Consider the following 14184-nt stretch of genomic DNA (forward strand, 5'->3'; position numbering starts at 1 on the left):
TTCAGTATAAGAAAACTGTAGTAAGAGTTAAGAAGATGTTACTATTTTCCTTAAACTCCTTCTGTTTGATTAAAACTGTTTTTAATGTACAAAACTCAGATTTTGTCTGTAAACATTAGAAGGATTTTTAAATATATCTAAAGAAAATGTTTTCCTAAATGCTTCTGCACTTGAAAAAGCTGACATTCGTTATGTAACATGTTTTATTTTTCCCCGATTTCGGTGAAATTTTGGTATGATAATTTCTTTATCAGTTGATGTAACACTCGGAATAGCCGCAGTGTATTGTTGGTCAATCGCCATGTTGGTTGCTTTGATGTAAACAACTAGTCATCAGTATGGAGCCCCCCAGAGGGGTACTGCACGAAACCAGAATAAAGAAATCCAGGATAATTAAGCAAGCCCAGCTTGACCTAGCTTGCGCGGCCTATCCTGGCTTAATTGGTTGCACGTTTGCTGAGCCAGGATGAGAAGGTGCGGCTAGGTTAAGCCAGGTGAAGATAGTTGGGATAAGTGCGTGTGCACGGCATACTGAAGCAGACCTCGCGATCGCTCACAGAATCACCGATGGGGAAATGGATAAAAGTCGTAAGTGCGTAAGTGGTCAAAAACTGTACAATTAATAAACAGTGCTCCACTGGAACTGTCATAATTAGGCTACAATTAAAGGATTACTTTTCAAATCCACTAACTGTTGTATACTTTAAGAGTGACAAGCAGGTGCATGTTACTCGGGAAATGTAGAGCAAACAATTATCCACAATGTGACATTTAATCTATTTTCCTCATGTTACGTTTTTATCTATTTTATCTTTCTGTCCTTCATAAAGGACAAACCTGTCTGGCCATAAAAGGACCTGGCAGCAAGAAAAAATTAAATATAAGAACATTTTGCAGGCTGGTAAGTGACTCCAAAGTAGAAAACCATGAACAAATGAGGTGAATAGATGAGGTGTCTGCTGACATGTTCAATGTCTGTATGATTGTAGCAGTTAAAAAAAGGCCTATAAACTGGCACAGGGGGCGGTCCACCAAGCCAGGATGTGACTCCAGCAGAGGAACTGGCCTCCATTTAAATAAAGGGAGGCCAGTGATGGAGGGGATCCAGGGAGGGACAGTAACTGACTCTGTCCCAGCCACAGAAACTGTCCGCTTCATACAAGGTACACAAAGTACTGCAATTCTACTGCACATGGAACACAATCAAATATAATATAGTGTCTGACTTTGGATAACCTTGCAGTGTCTGGGAACACAATTACACTTTTGGAGCCACCAGAAGATGATCCGGTTAGTACAGTGTCTCCAAATCACAGGCTTGGTATGTTCTGTGAAATCTTAATCCAAGTTCTCTCGCTGCATGTATACGGCAGGAGGAAGGCACATCTGCAGCTGCAGAATGCACGTCTGCAGATGAGGAGACTCCCTGTGTCCCAATTCAGGGTCTGCACACTTCGAAGGCCGCTTAACGTTCTTGAAATGGGACAGCCTACCTAGCCAACGAAAATTTCCCATAGTGCTCCAGTACCCTGTTGCCTAGCAACTGCAGATGTTACCGCTTGTGATCAAATTTTTCCCGCTAATCTTTCTTCGTTCAGAAAAAACAACCCCAAAAACATGGAACCTGAAATTTTACTTTTCTTTTTATTCGTTTATCTTTATTTTGAGAACGAGAACATGTCGAGGAGGCGAACCAGACGAGCTCTCCTCGGGCTGAGAGCGCACCCTGTCCAGGTACGTTAACTTCAATGGAAAATAATACTGTTGAAACCCGTGTAATTACATTAATTTGTAATGTAAAGTAAAAGGCCACATCTATTACTCTTGCCGTCCCAGCTTCTCTGCCATTGTTGACAAATGTAACTGACCTTCATTTATTATTAAAACATATTTTACTTTAAAGAAATGACCATAACATCGTGCAATAAAAATAGATGTTGCCCTCCTACTGCGTTTTTATATTGTTGTATCTGCTTTTTTCTGAAGCACTTTAGTCAGCAGGTGCTGTTTGCATTGAGCTATTCAAATAAATTTGAATTTTATCTGCATATATATATATATATATATATATATATATATATGTATGTATATATATACACACATATATATATATTTGGAAAAATATATATGTATACATACAGTATGTGTGTCTGCATATATTGTGCTGACTTTTCCCTCTTTTTCCCTACACCAGCACAGGCCACTGTACTGTGACATCAACTTATCAGTGCCTGTGCTGGACAGGTATTTTGGAGGTGAGGACACCCGGCAGGATTTCCGCCTCAGCAGGGAGGCCCTGGCAGTGCTTCTAGGTCTCCTACAGAAGGAAAGGAGGCATGGATGGGGTGCCACAATTGAGACCCTTGTTTTTTTGTTTTGGTTGGCCTCTGGGGCATCATACACGGTGGTCTCCAGAGTTTTTGGAATGCCCCGTTCCACTGTCCACCGCATCATCCGCAGAGTCACTGAGGAGGTGGTGGCCATTCGCCATCAGGTCATCCACCTCCCAACAGCTGGAGCAGATCTGGCAGCTGTGTCTCGTGGGTTTGCAGGACTGGCAAGAAAGGTGCTATCGACAGCTGCCATGTCAGGATAAAGCCACCAAGCGGCCCTGATGGTCACTGTTACAGAAATAGGAAATTATTTCCGTCAATAGTCCTGCAGGCTGTCTGTGACCATCAGGGCCGTTTCATTGACACATACGTGAGCTGGCCGGGGTCAGTTCATGACTCCCGGGTGCTCCGGCACAGCCCACTGTACAGGAGGTCACTGCACCCTCCTCCAGGGCACTTCATTCTGGCTGATGGTGGGTACCCTTGCCTTCAACATCCACTCCCCCTCATCACTCCCTACAAACGACTGCTGCGAGGTGTGGGAGCCCAGCGCTTCAATCACCACCACTCCCGGGCACGCTCAATAATAGAGCGTGCTTTTGGGATGATGAAGAGCAGGTTTCGTGCCATCTTCCTGCAAGCGCTGGAAGTGCACCACACCTTTGCACCATACGTGAGTAATTATAACACTGAATGATTTATTTTTACACTTACTAAATTATAAAGTGATTTATAATTTATCTTTACTCTTTACAAGGTCATTACATCATGTGCCATCCTCCACATCTGCCTCGGGGTTGGGGATATCGTGGACCCAGAGGAAGAGCCTGCGGAGGATGAGCCAGAGGATGAGGGGGAGATGGAGTTGGAGGCAGCCAGTGGTGCAACCTGGCGGGACCGACTGTCAGCCGAGGTGTCTGCCCTGGAGGAAGTGCCCCCTGATTACCAGTATTTATAGAGGTAAGTTAAAGAACAGGTAAATACTGTAGCTTGAGTTGCAAAGAATTAATGGTGATTCCTGCTACTTATTTCCATCTCTTTATGACAATAGTGACATGGCAGCCGTCGACTTTGCCAGCCCTGCAAACCCAATCAGTGGATGATGCGGTGGACATGGAAAGCTCTCTGGAGACCACCCTCAAGTCAGGATCTCGATTGTGGCATCCCAGCCAACCTAACCAGCACTGCCAGGACCTCCCTGCTTGTTATTGTAAATAGTTTTTTAGTTAGCGCCAGCATTTCCTTTTGGAAATTTTTCTTTGTACATATTCTTATTTAAATAAAACATTTCAAAACATTTTTTTCATCATTTATTTATTTACAAATTTCTCCAGGAGGGAGAACAGCCTGTCCATCCTCTCCCTGCTCTCAGCTTCTCTCCTCTCCTCTGCCTCCCTCTGCAGTCTCATGTCCTCTCTTATGAGATCCATGAGCTGGTCAGCAGCTTTCCTCTTCCTTCTGCCTCTCCCTGCCACTGGATCCTCCCTGACTTCCTCCACCGACTGGCTACCCACTGCTGAACTTGGCCCTGGTCTGTCCTCCTCAACTGAGGCAATCAGGACAGGTGGGTTGCTGGAGGGCTTCTGTCCCAACACCTCGTCCATGAGGACAAACCAGGGCCGAGTTGCAGCAGTAGGTTTCCCTGCCACACCCTCTCCAGTCCCTGGGTACTTGCAATCCTGAGGCAGAAAGACATCACTCATACTAGCAGAAGTAACCATACATGTGTCTTTATTGGGCAAAAAGTAATGTCAGAAGATATGGTACATAATGACATACATACTTTATATTTCTTTTTGAGGTTGTCCCATTTTTTTTTTTGCTTTGGCTGGGGTCACCTTCTCCTGGAGGCCCATTTTCTCCAGGATGGTCCTGATTGGAAAAACAACAGAAATGGGACATACATACACATTTGCACAAACCTGAAGAACCATGACATAAGGTTCTGCTTGATCTTCTGTTTAGCTTGTTACTGGAGGATTTGTACAGGATAAATAACTTATGTCACGATACACCCATCACACACTGGGGGAGCTTGTTGACTTACTTCCAGCCAACATTGGCTGAAAACTTTGCTCCACTGAAGAGTCCCTCGTTCTCAGCCCTTAACTTAATGAAACAGACCGTTTGGTCCTTGGTCCCTGAAGACAAAAATAAAATAATAGTTCATAACATAGCCGGCTTCATTGCTTAAAGCACTAAACATTAAATGTCTCTGCCTTTCATTTATGGGAGTGAAAATCTTGAAAAGCATTACAATTGTGCTTCCTTTAAAGCATTAAAAAAAGATGGATAATAATTATAAAATTGTTCTTTACACTGATGAAAATCTGGTCTTTCAGCAGCTACGTAGGACGATAACAGAAAACAAAAAGCTAATGTTAATCATATGGACTATGTGAAATTAATTATGTCATTATTTTATCATGACAAATAATAAAATAAATTTATATAAGATATATGTACTAATTTATGCAATAATATATTTTAACATAGGACGTTGTAATTGCACTAGTTGAGAATGATTCAATTAGGTTGTATTAATTTGAGTAAAATTATACAATTGCACAATGTTATATTAATTTACCATTAAATTAATCTTTTACATACATTAACGTGATTGATTACAGCTAAAAAACATTTGAATCAGTTAAATCTCTGAAATTCTTAAGTTTTACATATCATAGGACACTTTAATAAATGCTACCACCGACCGAGTTGTTAAAAATGTGGAGGGAAAAAAGAAAAAGAAAAAAAAAACAACTCTCATTTTAATCTTGTTTGACCGCGAATGTTATATCGATCAGTCTCATTTTTAAATTTACCTCCATTATCTGTTATTTTCGAGCCGCTAGGCACGTTATTAACCCCTTAAAATCCACAAATATCAAATATTACAATATTAAAATACCACAGTTGATGAAAAAAATACATACATATGTTATATGTACTCACGTTAGACCTAAAGTGAAGTAAAAGAAATACTTACATTTAAAAACGTACTCATCCTCAGTCGTCGACATCTTGTGCGCAATGAATTGTGGGAGACAAGAGGCCGCGAAGGATGCATCACCAGCAGCCTTCGTTTGAGGCCAAACGAAGTGCGGATTCGAAGGGTGGATTCGGAGGGTCCTTCTAATTCTGTGAATTGGGACAGTACTTCGCGCACCGCGATGACGTATGTGGCCGACGAATCCGCACTTCGAAGTGTGCAGACCCGGGGGGCGCGCAAGATGGCGCTGTGAGCAGAGGTGTTTTTGCGTAGCTGAGGACGGGCATGAGGAAATCTCGAAAACTCTTAATTCTTTAATCACCGTTGCACAGCAAAACAGAGGTAAATGATATTCAGATGAACATTTATATAACTTAAATTATTAACGGATCGTCCCTGGCCAAAAAACTCAACTCTTCAACTGCTATCAAGTTTTCATCTGCGCTGCTAGCTAAAATGTTTTCACAAGATATGCTTGCTGCTGTGGAAGACATGGAGTCAGACCTCGCAAAAGAAAAGAGAAGAATCAATGAAACTCATTCATACGCTTGTAAAGCGACAAACGGAGGAGATTGTGAGTCTTATCCGAACACTCCCAGTAAAAATCAAAGCGCTAAGAAAATGAAAAGTTCATGTGCAAACACCTGCTCTCCCGCCATTAAAGAGCCGAGCCTGTGTGAGGTGCAAAACAACATCGTACAGATCCTCTCTGGAAAATCAACGAAAGGGCTGATCAGCTTGAAAAGATGGTTATGAAAAACTCAGCCGAAATTAAAAACATAAGCGCAGCTCTTAATTCAATCCATAATGAAGTTATGGAACTGAAGAAAGACATAGATGCGCTGAAAAAAGAAAACATGGAAATAAAAAAGAAGACAGAAGATTTAGAATCAGAAGTTAATGAACAGGAAAGATACAGCCGAAGATGGTGCCTACGCCTACACGGAGTAGCTGAAAACTCAATGGAGAATGTAAGAGTCAAAGTCAGAGAAATCTGCAATGCAGTGGTCCCAGAAGCGGAGAGGAGCGAGGTGACTGCAGCAGTGGACATCGCTCACCGGCTTGGTCGTCTTAAGATGGGAGAAGGAAGAATCACAAATCCAAGGCCGATCATCATCAGATTTATATCGAGAGCAGCCAGAGATCTTACATGGAAACACGCAAAACAAAATGACTTTTTGAAGAGCCGTGGTTACTACCTCAAGGAAGATCTCACCGCCAGTGATAAAGCAGCAAGAAGCCTCCTATGGCCAACAGTGGAGAAGGCGAGAAAGGAAGGAAAGTCTGCTTTCTTCAGCGGTGCAAGAGCTTTTATCGATGGCAAAGAGGTGCAACCTGGCCAGAAGTAAATGTATAAAAGTACAAAACATGTTTCGTTTAAATCACAGCAGTTAGAAATTCCGTTAAATATGCTGTGCAATTGTTATTGTTAAACATACAATTGGCGAGATCCTTATTGCCCTTACAGTAAGATTACTCTTTATCCTAACAAACCCGATTCATATTACTTTTTCCTCTTTGTTCTTTAATGTCTCTTTCTATGTGTTGTTCTATTAATGCCAGGGGTTTACAAAACTTAATTAAAAGAAAAGCAGTTTTTCTCTATTGTAAAGGAAAAAACGCAGACTTTTATTTTATTTAGGAAACACATGCAGATTGAAAGGATGAATCTTTTTGGAGAAATCAGTGGGGTAATGAAATATGGTTCTCTAATAGCAGTAATCGATCAGCAGGGGTCGCCATCCTCAAGGATAGATTTAAAGGTCAGATTTTACACAGTATGAAAGATACATCAGGAAGATTATCTTAGTGGTTGATCTTGAGCATAGCCAGTTTATTTTGATCAACATTTATGCCACCAACATACAAACACAATACTTTTTCAAGATATAGAGTCAAAAGTTAATCAGCTGTACTCAATCTGTCCATCAGCTAAAATAATTTGGGGAGGAGATTTTAATACTGTCTTGGATGAAGGTGCAGACAGAAAGAACACAAACACAGACTGTGCCCTCAACCATTCATGTTTACGAATGGGGCTTGTGGACATTTGGAGAAAGAAAAACCCTCAGCAAAACATATACACTTGGAACAATAAGAGCTTCTCCTCACAATCACGGATTGACTTTTGGCTTATTTCTAAGGACCTTAATGATCTGATCACAGATGTTTTGATAGAACCAGCTGTTTTAACAGATCATAAAGCTATCTCTATCAAACTTGGCCTTACAACAAATTGTAGAGTCAAATATAACACTGGTTATTGGAAACTCAACAACTCATTCCTGAAAAATGAAGATCTTAAATTAGAATTAAGCAGTATTATAGACAAATATTGGAGTCTAGCTTATAATTCAGGTTCTTATGGCCACTTTTGGGAGCTAATGAAATATGAAATTTGTGTAACTACTATTAGAAAAGGTAAACAGTTGGCAAAATTAAAAAGAGAGAAGGAAGATAAAGTTATCAAAACAATTGTAAAACTACAAATGGAATGAAATGGAGCTTTGACTAATCAAGAAATATTAAACATGAATTTATTACAAAATCAATTAGATAAAATTTATGAGGACAAAACTCGAGGGGCGTTTATTAGATCAGGATGTAAATGGACTGAGCAAGGGGAAAAAAACACAAAATACTTTTTTAATCTAGAGAAAAGAAACGCTGAATATACAACACTGGGCGGGTTACTAATTAATGGTATATTAACGGATAACCCTAAATTAATTTCTCAGCATGTTGCACAATTTTATAAAAAATTATACTCTTCATCCCACGTCACTTCTCCCATTGAACCTTTCTTACAAAATATATCACCACATACTAATAAAATAGATGATACATTCAAAAGGTCCTGTGATAAACTTATATCTTTACCTGAAATACTTGATTGTATTAGCAGTCTTAAAGAAAATAAATCCCCCGGAAATGATGGTTTGACAGGTGAATTTTATAAAACCTTTTCTTCCAAACTTAGCCCTTTCTTATTAAACATGTTTAAAGAATCAATTGAAAAGGGTGAATTTCCAAACACACTAAAGCAAGGTGTAATTACATTAATCCCAAAACCAAACAAAGACAGATTACACATAGAAAACTGGAGACCTATTAGTTTGCTTAACAATGATGCCAAACTATTTGCCTTAATTTTTGCTAAAAGATTAAAACAAGACTTACATCAAATAATAGATGAAGAACAATCTGGTTTCATGCAGAAAAGACATATTAGTAATAATATTCGTCTGATACTGGATATGATAGATTATAATAACTTAATACCCGATGAAAGCTTTATTTTGTTTATTGACTTTTACAAGGCTTTTGACACAACTGAACATCATTTCATCCATAAAGCCATCTCTTTTTTTGGTTTGGAAAATTATTTCCAAAAAGCTATTCAAACACTATATAACAACTGTAGTAGTTCAGTTAAGTTAATGCATGGTACATCAGAAAGATTTAATATACGACGTGGTATTAGACAAGGCTGCCCAGTGTCCCCTTTCTTATTTCTGTTAGTTACCCAAATAATGGCTTCTCATATTAAACAGTCTCCTTTATTAGGAATTAAGGCCGTCGGTAAAGAATTCAAAATTTGTCAACTGGCAGATGATACTGCAATTTTTCTGAGGGATAAAAATCAGATTTCCAAAGCCATAACAATTATAAATGAATTTACTAATGTTTCAGGTTTAAAAATGAATTTAGACAAATCTGTTTTATTTCCAGTTAAATCTTGCAATCTGTCTGTTTATTGTGGGATCCCAGTTAAAGAAAAAATTACTTATCTAGGTGTTGTTATTTGCAAAGATATAAAACAGCGACACATGCTTAATTTTAATCCCATTATTGATAAAACAAAGCAGAAATTAAATTCGTGGTTGATGAGAGATGTCTCTCATATATGGTAGGGTGTTACTATCTAAAGCTGAGGGTATTTCTAGATCTGTTTATATCTCACTATCACTATGTGTCCCAACACAGGTTATTAAAGAGTTAGACAAGATACTATACAATTATATTTGGAGGAAAAAGCCCCATTACCTTAAAAAAGAAGTTATCAGAGGGAACAGAGATCAGGGTGGACTGGAGGTCCTAGACTTTAATATATGGAACAACACATTCAAAATTAAATGGATTCTACAGCTCTTAAAGAACCCCAATAGCGTCTGGAATGCTTTTCCTATATATTTATTTAACTCAGTTGGTGGCATTAACTTCTTGTTGAAATGTAATTTTTGCATGGACAAAATCCCCATTAAATTAGCTGACTTTCATAGACAGGCTCTCTTAGCTTGGTCTTTGTTATACAAACATAACTTTAGCCTCCACAGGTATTATATATGGAACAACAAAGATATATTGTACAAAAATAAATCACTATTTAATCACTCGTGGCTTAACAATGGAATTTTGCTGGTAGGTCAACTTGTGAATAAAAATGGCTTGTTGCTATCGTACTCAGAATTTCTGGATAAGTTTAGGATACCAACCACACCAAAGGAATATGCTATTATTTTTTATGCTATTCCCACTGGTGCCCTTCAGTTTTTTAGAAACTGTAATATCACAGACATTAATGTTAGACAAACCAATCAAATTTTTATTGTAGATGTTGACATTATTTCTAAACAATGTAGCAACAGACTAATAAGAAATTCTTTGAACTGTTATACACTTTCCGCAGCAAAATTCTTTTGGTCTTCCATTGTTAATGAATTACATTGGGAAAAAGCTTGTGGTATTCTTAACAAATATTGTATTAACAATAAAGTGAAAGAAGTATGTTTTAAAATTTTACATCGAATTTACCCTGTGAAAGAAGTTTTAGAAAGATTTAAATTAAATATAGATAATACGTGTGATTTCTGCAAACTAAACAAAGAAACCATTTTCCACCTTTTTTTCCATTGTACACATTCTCTCTATTTTTGGTATAACATGCAATCCTTTATAAATAAAAAATTAAATATTAATGTACTATTTAATGTATTTGATGTATTACTATACTATGTAAATGATAATCTTGACAAAAATGCCATCCATGCAATACAGATTCTCATAATTCTTGGAAAATACCATATTCACAAATCTAAGTGGTCTGGATCAAAACCCTCCTTTGAACATTTCACCTCTGAACTGTATCAGTACGGACTCATTCTGAAAGACGTGGAGAACCAAAGAGCAGCAAGGACTTTTAACATCCTAAAAGAACTCAACTGTATATAAACTGTTTAAACTGTATATCTTCCCCCTGACAGTTATGTTATGTTCAATGTATTGTACAATATGTTAAATCATAATAAAAAAATAAAAAAAAGTGTGCAGACCCTGAATTGGGACACACCCACTGTGTCAGTGGAGTCCAGAAGGCTTGAGGCATGTCAGTTTTATGGGATTGGCCTGCTTATTTATTCCATGAAGGATATGAAGTCAGTGATGTGGTGCTAATAGAAAATGTGTAGCAGGACCCGGATGCTGCACAGTCTCCTAAGCGGCCTGGTAACATTGTGAGTATTGGCTAAAGTAAATCTACGTTATGCACAAATCCTGCTGTGCTAACTGACATTTCCTTTACAGACTTCACAAACTGTCAGAACGCTTTATTCAGGGCACTGTTGGAGAAAACCTTAAAAATGCACAAGTAATAAAGAACAGGTACTTCTTCCCATAGTATTAAAATAGGCAGGTACTAATTTCCCACTTTCCTAATTAATACGGTACTGTTCCACACATTTTCTTTCTACCTTCTTCTTTAGGGTCTTCTCCTGCGTGTTCTTTGATGGATCAAAATATGACAGACTACTTCTCTCAGTTGACTAATTTATTAATTACAATTGATATGAGAAATGTGCAAATTACAGAGCCCTGGGTCCATATCTATCCCTGGCAAACAGACATAAGAGATGTCTGGCTGCCCACAACAGACAGGACACCTTCTTTCTATCCCTGGACCCTTATATATTACAGCTCCTCCTCCTTTCTATACACAGTTTTACTGACTAATGGTGCAGTTGCAAAAGTAGGGTCAGCTTCAGTCAAGCAGATATCTACCCCCCTCCTTATGACCATTTAGTGGCTTCTTTTGATCTGGAAAACAGGGACAAAGAAAACACACACACAAGCAAGGTATCTCCTCTGAACTCCGGTTGACCCAGAAATTTCCCTTAGGGGTAACATTCCATGCTGTTTAATGGCAACACCCTGTTAGTCAGCCCCCCACATGTTCTTTTCATATGGGGGGATGTGAGGAGTCTCATTGTTGCTTAAGCACTCTATCAGTAAGTATATGAGCTTAAAGATAAGAGATAGTCAATATAATTACAGAGTAAGAATATAAATGAAAATAAGTAACAGACCCAAGCCATCCCTTGATGAGTACCTCAATAAATTTCTTAACAATTCCCTCTTTTGACCTCTCACAAAGAGGTCAATACTACTATATGTGAAATTTACACCACAGAATCACACTCACTGTCATCATGTCATTAAAAGAGTTTCCACACCTGACTGTTCTTTAAGCTCATTAGAAAGAGACTGCAGACCAGCCAAAGCATGAAAAACAGAGTAATCAGGAGCTGTATTATTAGGAATAAAAATACCACAGGAATCATTGAGCATACACCCCCTTTTTCTGCTAAGAGAAAATCTAAAGCCATCCTGTTTTGATAAGCCATCAGTGAAGTAGCATCCAATTGCTAGGAAAGACCAGGAAAAGCATCTCTAGTCAACTAGATGGTCAGCCTTTGGAGATTATATTGGATATAATTTATTCTATCCACATTCTTATTTACAGTAATAAACAAGAAAATGGATTCAAAACCAGCTGCAACCTGGTTCATTAATTTATACTCATCCGGAACACCTTGTGGGACTCCCAACGGCATTCATGTAGACAGGAGGATTATGAGTTATGGAGAATTCAGCTGATGTGGATCTCTTATGGCGGGAGAGAAGACTACCAATGTGAGCATGGTTAGTTAAAATAGAAGTGGTAGTCAGGAAAAGAGTAACTGACATGACCAGGAGCCCTGTGCAGCTTTACAGCCAATTTCCAGGCAATATGCCCATCAGGTGGTGACATCCACAGTATCACCATAGGTCAGCTCAAGCAACATTAATTTACTCATATTGTGCCAATCAGAAACATTAACAGTAGTTAAACAACAAAACAAGGAGATAATACAACCTTAATTCCAGTATCACTGGTTCTAGCTAATAAGGTGTGATTACCTTTAATGGGGGTGAAGACTGGAGGAACAGCTTTAACAGATGCTAAAGGGAAGGAATTTTTCCAAAAACTTACAAGATGCAGTCGGGCTCTGAATCATATGAAATTCCAGGATACAGTCTGTAAACAAAGAATCAGTAGAAGCCATAGACGTAAGGTCAACAAGCACACTGATTAAGATAATACCAAGTTTCACCTTTACCCTTTAGTCTGACTGAATGTGACATTACTTCACTCACTTCAAATGGACCCATCACCTGTAAAAGTTTAGCTCAAAGTGTCATAAGAACAATATCATTTTTTGATTTTGAAATACACATATAATTAAAAAGATTTAGTGTTGATTCTTCATCTATAGACAGATCCATGCCATCAGTCCTGCTTTTCAGAAAAAAAAAAATGTGTGTCCTGTTAATCAGAGTTAGCAGCATTATGAAACATCAGCCTTTGTGAAAGAAATAGAAGCAGCATCCTGGAAGAGAACCTGCTGGAAGAAAAAATGTTAAAGGAAACAGTCTGTGCATTGAAGTCAGAGTCAATAAACTTTGTCAAAGTCACGTCACTGGTTCTGCGCAGAAAGGCCAAATCAAAGCAGGTAAATCTGTCCTGCATTTTATAAGGATCCTTAAAATTCATTATATTGTTTTTGGAAAAAATCAATTGTTTTGGAGATCTCTTATCAATACTTTGAACTCCAAGATGACATGGACTTAAAACCAATTTGAATATTCTTACAATATTATGTCCATCAGCCAAATTTGCTCAAGCAGCTTTTTCTCTTTTAATCTTTTACAAATCCCTCTTTTTAAAAGAGAATCAGATTTAAAATATTCATGGATATTCAATAGGTTCTACTTCCTTACTGTACCTCTCTGTATTTATTTTATAGAGCACTTTCCTGTATTATTACAGAAATAATAACCTAAAAATAATATTATCTATATCAACGTACATTTGTGGTATTGTTCTTTTACTCTAATTTACATTCATTCATCACCATTGTCTCTAAATATTTGGAATTTATTTTTGTTACGACCCGATTCAGGGGCATGATTGGGTGTAACAAAAGATGATGCTGGGGACAGATGGTAAAGGTAAAATAAATCCATTTTATTAAAACCCGTGAACGATGAATGAAAACCTGTAACAAAAAAAGTACACAAAATAAACAATTGCTGGGGTTAAAGGACCTGCTGAAAGAAATATACCAGAACCTAAACCAAAGAAACCACCGAGTGAAAACCAAAAGACTGTACAGAGACTCGGTGAAGCTAAAACCAAACAAAAGAGCAGCAGATCCATAAACTAAAGTGACGGAAGTCACAACTAAAACCAAACACTAATCTAGCCCAACACCAAATCAAAAATAAACACTGTGGCAGAAACACAAACTAAAGTGTAGCAGAGCCTGAACTGAACTTAACTGAGTGCGTAAACTAAGGTGAATCCAAACTAAAAACAGAGCCATCTGAAGTCCCCACATGGGACGCACCACAGCCAGGAATCCTCCTGCTGTGTCCAAAATAATGGTCTGCTCCACAAAAGATTCGCTAACACGAAGCACAGCGAGCACTCAGTAGGCCTTGCTACCACCAAAATCTGCCATAACTCGGAACGAGGCCACC

This window comes from Melanotaenia boesemani, chromosome 19 (assembly GCF_017639745.1).
Source record: "Melanotaenia boesemani isolate fMelBoe1 chromosome 19, fMelBoe1.pri, whole genome shotgun sequence".
Taxonomy (NCBI): domain Eukaryota; kingdom Metazoa; phylum Chordata; class Actinopteri; order Atheriniformes; family Melanotaeniidae; genus Melanotaenia; species Melanotaenia boesemani.